The 14434-nt window shown below is 40.2% G+C and overlaps 1 long non-coding RNA gene across 1 annotated transcript in view; it reads right to left on the bottom strand.

The window, feature by feature from the left end:
- LOC122466669 overlaps positions 1–11596 on the bottom strand; it is a 130647-nt gene extending 119051 nt beyond the window's left edge. Inside the window, exon 1 of the long non-coding RNA XR_006292375.1 lies at positions 11438–11596. This is a non-coding gene — a long non-coding RNA (uncharacterized LOC122466669). The remainder of the gene's footprint in view (positions 1–11437) is intronic.
- Positions 11597–14434: the final 2838 nt, after the last annotated feature.

Below are 14434 nucleotides of genomic sequence, written 5' to 3'. Positions count from 1 at the left end.
GTTGGATGCTTGGTAGAGTAACTTAAATATGGTGTAAATGACACATTGGAAAGTTGAGGTAGCTTACACCTTCCTGCTGATTGCTTTTCCTAATACAACTCTGCCTTGCTCACTTCTCAACATGCAAGTTATCCAGATTTGGCAGTCAGGTAATTTGACCACTCCCCTGAGCTCAAGTTCCTCAGACCAAATAAGGACCCATTTTAATCAAGTAAGAAAATGTCTGTGCACATCACTCAGGGAAAGCTGCCGGCAAAAGCCATGATTCAACACAGCGAACACAGTTCTGATCCCAGACCTTAGACATCATTTAAATCCCCCCCCCCCGCCCACCGCCTAGTCAAAAAAACAAACAAACAAAAACCATAAGACATACCAAGATAAAAAAGGTAACAAACCTGAAAAAAAGAAGCTGATCTGTAGTTTAGTCAGCAATGGGACAGGACTTAAAAATAGACTGTGTTGCACTATGTACCACAAGCTGTGTTCCTCAGTGTGGACCTGATACAGCAAGGTGCTAAGCCCCTTGAGGTCCACAGGATCTTTCTGGATCAGGCCCTCAGTGAGCCAAGGAATTGCAGGCTCTGGGTGTGCCCAGCAGCCTACATAAAGAGTCTCCTTAATGTTGACTATTGCTGAGTCCTATGTCGTCCCTATTGTGAGAAACGCTACACAGACAAAATTAAACAGATAAAATTTACAACTAAGGTTGGTCCAATAAAAGATATTACCTCACCCACCTTGTCTCTCTAATATCCTGGGAGCAACACGGCTACAGCAAACACTGCAAGCAAGCTCCTCCTGAGGCAGTAAGCCTGCTGCCATGTTGAAAAAGGAACATGAAATGAGTATAGTCTCTTTGGCTGAAGCTCTGAGCCTGTTGTGAAGGATTACTAGTGCCAATGGACTTCTTTCCTCCCTTTTCCCATACAGCAACTGGATGTGAGCTCTCTGAAAATCAGTCTAGCTGGCAAGCGCAAGCTCAAATATCTGCGTGCCAGCAATGTAGGGCTCTATCTGTGCCACTTCTGATCCATCTGCAGAACACAACACATGCCAGTTGCTGTGCTCAGGGTGGGCTGGGAGAGGGAATCCATTAGAGAACAAGTCCATAGCATAATTAAAAAACCAACATGTTTTTTTCTTGCTGCCCTGATTTTTTTCCTCTTTAGTTTAAAATTCCTCATTTACTTTAATCAAACTCATGTGAAATTCAAAAGCTTGGTGAATTTAGGATTCTGTTATATATAAATAGGATTTTTTTTTAAACCGAAAAAGGGTGAGGATTAGCTTGCCAAGCAGGTTTTCCCAAGTTCTCCTAGCTCTACGTTATGTGGCTCTCTGTCTGGATCAAGTTCCAAGCTCGAATTCCAAACGACCTGGAAGGAATCCTAAACTAATGTGGATGCCGGCATTTCAAGGCTTCAGCTCCACTGATAGTGACAAGAATGAGGCACAAAAACTAAAGGAGACAATTAGGCATTCAGAATTAGGCCAAGGGCTGAGATCTACAGTTGTCTGAATGACCAAAAAGGTTTCCACATTCATGCTACCTAATGTGGTGAGTCTGTTCAAATCCTCAGAGCATTTTAAGTAGCACAAATGAGTGGCATTTTAGAGGGAAGTAAGTGACGTACTGTACACAGACTTGTTTTTACTTACATACATCTGTATAGAGTACAAATAGGTTTCTGAATATCTTGATTCAGTACTTCTTTCTAATGCCAAGTATTTTATAAAGATATGGCTGAGTCCACTTTCGCTTTCCAGTGATCGAATTACACAGGACAAATCTCCGAAGAGGGGTTTGTCACAGGGCAATCAATGTCTGGAAGTCTTTGCCTCCAGAGGTGCTAGCAGAAACAACCTTACTGCAAGCCAAGAATAAACAGACAATTATCTGGAAAACAATTGTATATTGGTGCATGGGATTAGGTTCTTAGATGTCAGTGTTTCAGTAAGTGGCATTCTTCATTCTTAGTGAATACTGAAAAATGTTCCTATATGTAGCAGTAATATGACAAAAATATAACAACATTTCAGTTTATCTAGAGGATCTAAAACCGCTTTCCAAAAAGTTTATACATTCACAGTTCAAATTTATGGTGGAAAGTGGACGCTATTCTTCCCCAGCAACATTATAAAACAATATTTAGAAGGGAAAGTAAAGAATAACTTTTCCTTTCAAAATTACATGAGATGTTTGTGTAGATGGATGCAGTAAATGAACCTGAATTTGGCCAACACACCAGAGTTAATCCCTCTGCTCTTGTGGAAAATGCAATGGACCCTTTTAATGACAATGGACCAAATTCTGCTCTCAGCAACACTGGTATAATTTTTTACTAATCCATTGGCTCCAATGACTGACTCAGAAGAGTTACTCAAGCTTGTCTTTGAGATCAGAATCAGCCACCAAGAGGTCCTTGGTTTTATATCTCTTCTGCAAGACTAATATCAGCAACACTGTACTCACCACACAGATGCATTTGTTCATTACTGCTTCAGAGGGCAGCATGACACTCAGTGAATCATTAGCACCCTTGTTCTAATGCACTTCTGATACTCGTGGAAGTCTCGCACCGATGTACTTAAATTCATCCTGCTTAATTTGTGAAATCTGACAAGATCACAAGCTGAGATAGTGTGGCTTCAGGCCATGATGTTTTGCTGGAGAGGTCTATCTACTATTCAGCTTAAAACCCACATTAAACATAAGCACAATTACCAGACCTTGTGTTATTAGCTCCCTCTGAAATATAGACTACTAAACACAGGACTAGAACCTCTTTTGATTTTCATCTATCATTCCAAATCATAACTACCTTTGCCATTGAGCCGCACGCTACTCATTGCAACATAGTTTGGTAGGCAGCAAAATATAGCAAACAGGCTTCTAACCTACAGGAAGGTGATGCGAAATGGCTGGCATTAGGGAAGCCAGCCACTGGGGAAGGGGCTTTCTGGCTTTGGAAAAACAGAGCTGGGGAGCTGATGCTTTACAAAGTGGGACTGAGTGGATTTTCATCTAGAAATCTAGTTGTAAGTTCCTGCTGCTTCAACTAGCACTAATTTCCCCTCCATACCGTGAACCCCACTCTCTCTGAGGTGCAGTTTCAGGGCAGGAACTGGCAAAACCTATGTGGTATCTCTTCAGGAACTGTGTTTAACAGAAGAAGGGAAACCAGCTGTGCTCACGGTGGGTGGGCCAAGATCTGTGGTTTGGGGGAGCTAGGGAGGACATATGTCAAATACGAGGAGGTTCTTTATGAAAAGGAGAATGTGCCTCATGGACCAGCCATGACATAGCCCCAAATTCATTCCCTTACCCATTTTGAGCCCCAGTATAATTTATTAAAGGGATGCTGTCAGGCTGGGATCATGTGATGTTTAAGTGTAAATTGAACCAGGCATAGAAGTGACTTGCTGGATGAGTGGCTTGCAACCAAGACAGTCAAGAAAAGTGGTTTACTCATATGTAGCAGACTGACAATGGCTACAGAAAGTACATACAAAATACCATAAGAAATAATAGGGAGCATCTGCAAAAGCAGCAGTGAGAGAAATTGCAGAGAAATCTTTGATATCTCATATCATGCCATGGCTATGATGGTGGAATAGAATGCTGTGCAAACTGCAGTTAGTTGTGGGGTGTGCTTTGTGAGTTTTATTCCCACTAGGAATGATGATTTTCTTGACAACTCATAACTTAACATAGTATATATGTCACCTATGAGCTGCAGTTGGTGTCCACTATGCAGCATATTCACACCTCCAGCTGTTTTTTTCCCCTGACAACCTGTTAGGGTGGTGGTTGCATGGTGTGCAGTGCTGCCTGTCACCCTGGGACCTTAACTCATAGAAGCAGTTGGGATGCTTTTGGGGTCCTTTCATGGGCATGACCTTGATCTACATGGTGAATTTCCTCAACAGCCAGCATTTGGAATGCAGTAAATTACGTGGTGTTTGGAATGTGCCAGTACTCCCTGTTTTTTCCTATCCTGCTACCCGGGTATCCTACATGGCCTTCTGATAGGCTGCTGCAATTCAAATTCATCACAGGGCTGAGAAAGCCAATGTCAGGAATTAGGGCCTGCAGCAGAGCCAAGCAGGCACAGCTGCAGGGAAATGCTTTGTACACCCACTGAACTGTGGCTGTTACTGGGTTTAAGAGCTGGTCTGCTGACCCTTTCAAGCAATCAGGCACTGAAGCCAATCAGGTAGTTGGCTTTGCTGCACGTCCTGATTCCTGACAGCTACCTTCCTTTGTACCACTTGTTTTATGCTTCCTTAACATCACTTCCTATATTGCCTTTTTTCCTCAACACTCCCTCTGTTTCTATAAAGTATCTCATTATGACTTACATTCTATCCACCTGATGAAGGTTACTTAGGCTCCTTATACAACACTGCAGGACATTTGACATCTCATCTCACATGCTTCTCCTGGTAACACCATGTAGGTTCTCAGAACACTACATGAGCATGTTGTGGTCACCATGCTGGTTCATAGGGCCAGCAAGTTCCAGAATACTCAGCCAAATTGCACCATTTGCATGTAAATGAGCATAAAACAAGTTGCAAACTTGGAGTAAGCCACATTCAATTTGCAAAAAAGCATTTCCATCTCAGTGGGATATCATGGGAATTATTAGTAACAGACCAATTTAAAGGCTTTTTTAAAAAGGTTATTTGTAACCTGATAGCATCTTCTATCACCAATGTCTAAACTGAAGAAAGAGTGACTGGTTACTTAATTACATGTGAGAAAATAGAACCTTGTGTGTTCCACAAAGACAGCATTTGTGATATGGCTGTTTCTCCTTTGCCACCATTTTATTGTAGCTTTTGGCATGTATCAGAATTGTGGTTATTAAATTATTATTATGTGAATTCCAGCTGTTGATCATGTGTTTCCAGCTATGAAGATACACAGAGAAACAAAACAGAACTCCCAACAATCCAACAAACAGATACATTCTAGGGCTGCAACAACTGCTTAAACGAATTTCAAACTTCAGTGTCAAAGTCTCTCCAAACTCAAAGTTTAGCTGCCATTTGCCCATTCATCACACACTAAAGCAGTCAGCTGGGGTGAGCAAGAGGAGTAGGAGTGGCAGTTGGCCATATATGGAAAGTATATGGGACTTTATGATATGTGATTCAGAGTGGTAGCCAAGGTAGTCTGTATCAGCAAAAACAATGAGGAATCCTTGTGGCACCTTAGAGACTAACAAATTTATTTGGACATAAGCTTTTGTGGGCTAGAACCCACTTCATCAGATGGATCATTATGATGTGAGTTGCTCTGAATGCAAGAGATCAGAATAGAATTCCACAACTGGGGGGAGCTGGAGAGCTACTGTATTTTTGGTTTTCAATAAATATGTTAACTACATGAGGGGTAGACATTTGTGTCAGGCAAGGGGGAGTGCAAAGAAACAGCCATATATTTTAGACCAATCCTTATAAATTACACCCACTCCAGGTTCAGTGCTATGTCAAAGATGAAGCAAGGATATTTTATTAACAACAGAGAAAAAGTAAGTATCTGGGTTTTCTGGAATGAAGGCGAGGTTGTTAACTGATGGGGTGTTTCTGAGTTCTGCTAACTATGAGCCTGATTCTGCCACCCTTACTCATGCTGAGCAGTCGTCCCTTTGAAATTAGTGAGTAAGGGTGACAGAACCTGCCCCTTCAGGTTTCCCAGGGTAGTGTTCATATTTGAAGTTTAAATAAATTACATAGACATTTAAGTCCCTTTCACATGCCACCACATGGCCCTATAATCCTTTCGGCTGTTTTTTGTTTTTGTTTTGATTTGCTTATGTGTGCCATATGCACATTAACTCCAATGTAAAGCGCTGTAATAAATCACTTAATGCCTGCGTCAAGTTAGTTGTTGTTTTGGTGAATTGGGACCATAGTTTGTTCTGTAATAACCCAATAATGGACAGTACAGCCATAGACCACACTGTAATGTATATTGTAGGGAAATATGGTAATAGTCTGAAATGGCAATTCTCCTAAATAAATAGCACATCAACTTACTTAAACCTAATCATAAATGGGACAAATTGGACCCATGTGCAAACAGAAATCTGAGCAGAATGCAGGAGTTAAAGAACCCATTGTTTTCTAGCCTGACCCTGGGTAGAGAAAACCCTGTGTCAGGTTACATCTGTTAAAATGATTCTAATGCCAGCTCAGTATTTTAATTATAAATATATAAAACATTTAATAAGAAGACAGTCTGGGCTTACTAAGCCTTTAAAAAGCTCAATGTGGGTGGAGTAGGTAGAATGGTATTCCATGTGCCCCGGATAGAGTGCCAGCATATAATGATTGAATGTTTTCCTGTAATAAATTGAAAAAATCTGGTTTGTAAGAATGGATCCAAATCACTTGGCATTAGAAAGGTAATTTGTTACCTAGCTTCCTCTTGGAAACTAACTGATTCCAAGTTTGCTAGAACTTAGCAGGGGCTATAATGTCCAAAAAGAGAAAGAAAGGAACAACTAGGACATTTGTTGCTATGATCTTTAAAAAAAAAAAAAAAAAAAAGAGAGAGAGAGAGAGAGAGAGAGAAGGTATTTGTTTCTCTCACTCTTTTTTTTTTTTTTTTTAAGTTTCTCACTTATGGCTCCAAACGAGGTTCAGCAGCCAAAAAGAAAAAAAGAGGTTACTCAGGACAAAAGCCAGATCTATAGCCACCTTCTTTGTACCTTTCCAAATCTCAAGCCTGCTTAATTATGATTAATTGCCACATGGATAATCAGATACAGTTTCAAAAGGTTGGAGATGACAGTCCAAGGACACAAGGGAAGAAGGAAGGTTCGCCTTTGTTGCAAGAAAAAAAAATATCAGGTCCCTTCCTCAGCCCATAACCTTTACTTATTTTAACAATTCCAAACGGAATTAATACCATCGGTATATTGTTCCTGCTCCTGGGAATTGAACTTCAACTGTACAATTTCTGCAGCTGTCAGTTTTTTCAGGCCTCCTGTCAATAAAACAATGTTGGGGTGCCCTTCTTCTTGAATGAAAGCAGCTTCAAGTTTCTGCTTTATGTCTGTGCTTTCTGGGTGGTGTGACATGATGAGAAAGTACAAAAAATAATAACAGCAGTTAAAAAGCTTCCACTCTTGCCTTAACTGGATCAAATGTAATAGACTTCAGTCTTTTCTCTTTATTTCCTTTGCTTGTTTTAGAAAACACTGTGAAAAGTGCAGGAGATTTTGTCTTGCCAGCTCTTTCCTCCATTTAAAATCCCTTTGGCTAAGTCAAGGATCACAGTATGTCATTTCCAGCCTAACAGAAGTGTTGGGCCTCGTTCAGCTCCTATTACTAGGAGGCAAATCCCTAGGTTCCAGGCGCCAGTGTTTCTGCTTTTGGCTTCTTTCCCAGTATTGTTTCCTTCATTACATTCCAGAGTGCCTCTCAGCCAGTTAATGTTTGCACTGGGAGGTCCAAATATCCAGCAATCAGCACTGAACTTTTTGCTTTTTGTTGAGAATTGCAGGTTTCAAATGCAATCACTGGCTTTAAAGAAAAACTTACAGGTGAACACAAAAGCACTAATTTCTATTTCATTCACAAACAGTAATATTTGTTTCAGTTTCACCATGTGCACTTGTAAAACAGTTTTAGAAGTGTTCTGGCTTTTAAAGATCTTATAGTGGCTAGAATTGTTTTACCAATTTTGGAGTCATAATTTTCCCCTCCTAAATGCTACAGCTATATTTCAGCCTAAGAATTGTTACAGTCATATATTATGTGCAGCTGTTACCATTGATAGTACTACAGCATGTGCTCTTTCATTTAAAAAAACAGCAATACAAAAGAGGATAAACTAATCGGAATCAGGTTAAAGGTCATGACATCTAAGGGCTCAATTCTGTCATCCGCATACATAAACAATAATTCCTTACTCCTTGTGGCAGATTTGGGTCCTAAATTTACATCCATACCATTTATTTAGTAAATTTAAGTTTTCTCAACATTATTTAGGGCAAAGGTTCTCAATCCTTTTCTTTCTGAGGCGCCCACAACATGCTATAAAAACTCCACGGCCCACCTGTTCCACAACAACTGTTTTTCTGCATATGAAAGGCAGGGCCAGTGTTAGGGGGTAGCAAGCAGAGCAGTTACCTGGGGCCCCATGCTACAGTGACTCCTGTGAAGTTAAGTTGCTCAGGCTTTGGCTTCAGCCCTGGGTGGCGGGGCTTGGAACCCCAAGCTTCAGCCCCATGCGGTGGGACTTTCTGCCCTGGCCCTGCTTGGCGAACCCCTGAAACCTGCTTGGGGCCTCACAGTGGGTCCCGGGCCCCTGGTTGAGGACCACTGATTTAGGATACAGTCCTTGATATTAATCATCATGGAGTAAAGTATTTGAATGCACTGGAAAATCAATGTTGTGAATTTCAACTAATATGCCGAGATACCAAAGGTATTTAGGCAGCTAACTCCAGTGGAAGATAGGCACCTAAATACCTTTTGGGATCTGGGCCATAATGACTTGGATGCATGATTTCAATTCCATAAGAAGCTCAGCTTGGGCCCAATCCTGAAACTTACTGGGCAGCTCCTGTAGGATGTTGAGCACTCTCATTTCCCAATGACTTCCAAATCAATGGCCCTGGATGTCTCAAGTTGGGCATTCAGGCACGGAAGCATCCACAATGAGTAGTCACTTTTGAAAATATAGGCCTCTTGCTCGTGCCCTCAAACTTCCAATAAAAACAATGGGAAAGCTTTGTGTGTATTGACAAAGGATAGGGCCCATATATTATGAAGCTAAGATAGCATGAGATTTTACTGTACAAACCCTTTAAACTAAGGGCTACTTTCACCACAATTCATTTTCTCTGGAGTTTACTATGAAGTTTCAAGAAGGGTTTTCTATGAAATTTCCCTGTCTCAGCAACCATGGGACATAAGGCTGATTAAGTAACAAAAAAGTCCACCACACTTCCCTGTGGAACAAAATAATACAAGTTGGTAATTCCTCACTACCTTTCATATAGCCTACAGCTATACCGCAACCCATGACCGTATGTCATATGATTGGTGTCATGGTGTCCTATGGGTGCTAGCTCACAGTGATGATATCAGGTTCATGGAAGTGAATATGCTCATAGAAAATATTAATATTAACTCGGTCTAAATAACAACCCTGCTAAAGGAGATAAACCAAAAGATGAAACACAATGGATCCCAAGTTGCAATATGCTTTCATTTTTGTTAAGATCATAGGCATTTTACAGGTTATTGATAATGAGGCTAACATAAAGCAGAAATAATTTGATAGTATATAGGTCAGGAATGTGCCTAGGATATTCCCTTGGCAATGATCTGCCACCCTGCCGCAAATAGTCACAAGTATGATTTTCTGGCATAACAAATTGCTGGCAATGATTTTTTTCTACCTTTCTATCAACAAAACAACAAGACACTCAACTATGCTTTTTCTGCTTATGCTAGTTCAATGCTATTCCTTTTCAATGCATATCTTTTTACAAGATAGGCCAAGCACAATACACTTTGCTTTATTCATACAGTACCCATTGCTTACCCTCTTTGACATCAATTTGCCTTAATGCAGAGTGCCTGAGCTCAGTACATTTAGGTGTAAAAAGCACAGGTAACATGAATAGCTTATAGAGCTTATACAGTCTCTTGGTGCACTCCAATTTAGACACTTACACAAATAAGATCCAGAATTTATTTTCTTCCCTTCAGGGTATCATTAATGGGACTAGAGGAGGCCATTTGGAAAACTTGTTCATTTCTGTGATCTTCCGCTCTGCCTAAAAGAATGATGTAAATGCTACACCTGCTTATAAACACACGTGAAATATTTTTGACACAAGGTTCAGACAGCTCCAGATCTACAGGATGCTGCTATACAAACTCCTGTGCTTCACATTCTGCTTTTTGCTCACTTAGTTCACACAACACAGTATTCTTTTCAGCAGTCTATTTGATAATAAGGACACCAATTTGGACAGCACATAAACATGTTTAAGTCTTACTGAAGTCAAAAGGACTTAAGCTTAAAGTTAAGCACATTGTTAAGTGTCTTCCAGAATAGGCACCTAATAGAACAGCATGTACCTTCAAAATATAAGCATTACGAGTGTCTGACCTTGTTCCCCCTTACTCTCTACTGCCTGTTAGGGACAAGTCCCCACTTGAGCTGTAGACGCTACCAGTGAGAAGGGAAACTGGAGTTTCCCACTTAGCAAGTTCAAATGTACAGTAACTCTGGGGTGCCCTAAATCACATACAAACTTTTCAAATTGACATTGTGCCCCAGCCTCCCACAGCAACAGATATGACAAATATCAAAGGAAATGTCTTGGCTTTAGATTCTCATGTATAAACATCAAGAAATTGAGAACAATATATCAAGTAAGCTCTCTAAAGCAGATGTAAAGCTATATTAATTCACATATATAGTGGCATCACTGATGATAACAAAGCATTTATAAATAATTAATTATTCTAACCACACTCCTGTAAAGTGAAAAGTTTCTACTAGTTTAAAGTGTTTATTAGTTCTAGCTGTATTCCCAATATTAATTATAGGTCACAGAAGAAATTTTTAAAGAGTTAGAATGGCTGTAGTAACAGGGAGCTGAGCTAGGCCAGATCAGACAAGATCAGCTATGGCTGTACTGGCAGGATGCAAAGCAGAAATGTCCAAAGAGGAAAGAGAACCTTGGACCCTTCTGGAGGTTCAGGCATCACTGGAGAGGACAGCTTTGGGTTTAAATGGGCACTGACGTAAATAAAAGAACATACCAATGACAAAGAATCAACAACCTCTTCTTTGTTGGCTTGTTGTTGTTTTTTAACAGAGATAGACGGAAGATGGCTCCTGCCATTCTATAAATATAATTCAAAATGCTCCACATCAATTCATAGTCTCTTCAGGTGGCTTGATAGAAAGCAAGGGTCAGAACTGGGGGAGTGAGGATGTAGTAGTATTGTTCCAAGCTCCACCCAGGTAAATCACCAAAATGAGATGCCACAAAGGAGATGTTAAATCAGAGCTCTGCTTGGCTCCCATTTGATGGGGCTCCCCTAGTCTCATTGGGCTTGGCTCTGTGACTGAAGGTAAAAAAAAAGTGGTGGTATTTCCCAAATGTTACCCACTTGGGTCCCCAATATGAGATGTCACCCACACTAAACGGTGCAGATCTGTGATCCTCCCTCTCCTCTTACATAAAAGAGTTAAATAGTTCACACTCAGATTTAAATAATCATCACTAGTCATCTGAGTTAACACCTCACAGAGATAAATGGTGCAGTTCAAAACTCTTAGTGCTTTTGTTCCAGGCTCTCTGCAGACTCACGTAGACATTTCTGCATTGGTTACATTCAGTTCCCATTTTTGAGGGTTTCTTTGCAATGATAACAGGTAGAGACTTACTTTTTAAAAAATACGAAAGCTGATATTCTGGAGATGTAGGTAACAGCTTCAGAGAGATGCCAGTTCAGAATACGGGTGAGTACTAGCTGTTTGTGTTCTGCTGGAAAGAGACAAATCTTTATGTCAAGATGACGTGAGAGTTGGTTAATGCTGCCTCTGTTGTCTGTTATTAGTGGAAGAAGGAGAAATCACAAGCCTACTACAGCTGCCACTGATGTATGTACCGAGCCTTATAACTCTTGCGTCTACTTCCTTTTTGAAACCAAAGGACTCTTATTGCGGGAGCTTTGTAGTTGTTGATGGTAAAAAGTCAAAGGCTAGTACTTTTTTCCCTTAACTAGTTAATCCTCCCTGTGGTTATAGTAATCACTAAGTTGTTATAGATTTTGTTGTCACTAGTAGCTTCATACTTATATTCCCTAAGCTGCCATCTTCATCCTCATCAGTTTCTCCATTCAGAATTATAATAAAACCGAAAACAATGTGCTCATATTTCCTCCAGTTCCAAAAACAAGAAAGAAAACAAAGAGCTAGCAGATGCTGATTTCCTCACTTAACTGCACATATTTTATAGTATTTGTCTGATTTTTTCCCAAGACACCCACCTGACCTCCCTTTCTCTCCAGTGTCTCCGAACTGCAGCCAGACACTGCTAATCATGTAAGATGCAGCCCATGAAAATAGACTGCAACTAAGTGAAATGTACCCTTTGACTTTAACGCCTTCACATGCACTATGAGGCTTAAGTTGTGTCTTTGCTAAATGGAATGCATTTTCATTGGCAAAAACTGTAGCAAATTATAGCTATGAAGATGAGACATTTTTCACTATTTCACGAAAGCAGCAAAAATAAAATAATGATTTCAATACAGAGTATGTACAAAACTGCGAGGTTTTTCCAAACATTTCTGGAGGAAATAAAATAGGAATATAATAATAATGCTTTTCATTTCCCTCTCAACTCAAAGTGCTTTACAAACTTTAATGAATTTAGGCCCACAACACTCCTCTGAGGTAGGCTATTATTTATCCCAAATGTTCTCAAACTTTTTCTTAGTGTGGATGATATTTTAGTGTGGAGATTGTCTTAAGACCACATTCTCTCCCATTCACGAGGGTGTGACATCCCTGTGGTAACTAAAACAATTGTCTTCATGGAAGAGTATTTAATGCATGTTTAGATGTCTTTTAATGTAATTTGGTAGCTGGAAATAAGCAAGCGGATCCAGCATAACAGAACCACGTAGCTCTTCTTGGATCACAAACATGTGCTTTGCAGGCCATCAATGATCCATGGCCAACGTTTAGCCATATTTACAGATGAAGAAACTGAAGGACAGAGCTAAAATGACTTGTCCATGGTCACACAGAAAGTCTGTGGCAGAGCTGGGAAAATAATTTATTTGGTTTCCCCATCTACAATGAGCAAAGTATGCATTTGTCAGTATAAACTTTTTTCTCCCCCCTCATTAAGAAAAATAAAAACGAGAGAGAGAGAGAGAACACAAGGGATTCACTAAAAAGGTCCAGGAGCTCCAATAAGATGGGTGCATAATTGGTTAGAAAACTGTTCCCAGAGAGTAGTTATCAGTGGTTGCCAGTCAAGCTGGAAGGGCATATCAAGTAGGGACACTCAGGGATGAGTTCTGGGTCCAGTTCTGTTCAGTATCTTCATCAATGATTTAGATAATGGCATAGAGAGTACATTTATAAAATTTGCAAATGATACCAAGCTGGGAGGGGTTGCAAATGCTTTGGAGGAGAGGATTAAAATTCAAAATGATCTGGACAAACTGGAGAAATAGTCTGAAGTAAACAGGATGAAATTCAATTAGGACAAATGCAAAGTACTCTGCTTAGGAAGGAACCATCAGCTACACACATACAAAATGGGACATTACTGCCTAGGAAGGAGTTCTGCAGAAAGGGATCTGGGGGTCAGAGTGGATCACAAGCTAACAATGAGTCAATAGTGTAACAGTTTTCCAAAAAAACCCAAACATCATTCTTGGATGTATTAGCAGGAACGTTGTAAGCAAGATACAAGAAGTAATTCTTCCGCTGTACTCCACGTTGATTAGCCTCAGCTGAAGTATTGTGACCAGTTATGGGTGCAACATTTCAGCAAGGATGTGGACAAATTGGAGAAAGTCCAGAAAAGAGCAATAAAAAGGATTAAAAGTCTAGAAAACATGACCTATGAGGGAAGGTTGAAAAAAAATGGGTTTGTTTAGTCTGGAGAAGAGAAGACTGAGGGTGGACATGATAACAGTTTTTAAGTACATAAAAGATTGTTACAAAGAGGAAGAAGAAAAATTGTTCTTGTTAACCTCTGAGGATAGGACAAGAAGCAATAGGGCTTAAATTGCGGCAAGGTCAAGTTAGGCTGGACATTAGGAAAAACATCCTAACTGTCAGGGTGTTAAGCACTGGAATAAAGTGCCAAGGAGGGTCATGGAATCTCCAACACTGGAGATTTTTAAGAGCAGGTTAGACAAACACCTGTCAGGGATGGTCTAGGTAATACTTAGTCCTGCCATGAGTGCAGGGGACTGGACTAGAAGACCTCTCAAGGTCCCTTCCAGTCCTATGATTCTATGATTATAAGAACTCTCAACAATAAGAGTAAAGCTCACCTGTGCAGAGAACAGAACTTTCCCCAGAGGTGATCCAAAATTGTAGAATAACTCCGCCAGGAACTAAAAACCATCACAAATCTCACTACTTTCCTCTCCAAGTGCCTTCTCTAATATAATCACATAGCAACAAGAACATTTAATAAATAAATAAATAAATAACAAAAATGCCTACCAAAATGAGACATTCCACTGCACACGCTTCTCGCTTTGGAGGAGCATGACAGAACACACACATGACAGACATGTAGTCGCCTTGCTGAAAGCACTACTGGAAGGCATTCACATACTACAGTGATAAGAATAGAATAAAAACTTACACAGAATAGAACAGAATAGAATACCTTTGCAGTATTTGGCT

Source organism: Chelonia mydas, chromosome 7 (genome assembly GCF_015237465.2).
Source record: "Chelonia mydas isolate rCheMyd1 chromosome 7, rCheMyd1.pri.v2, whole genome shotgun sequence".
Lineage (NCBI taxonomy): Eukaryota > Metazoa > Chordata > Testudines > Cheloniidae > Chelonia > Chelonia mydas.
Note: the sequence above shows the minus strand (reverse complement) of the source record. Positions and strands in the feature narration are given on the sequence as shown.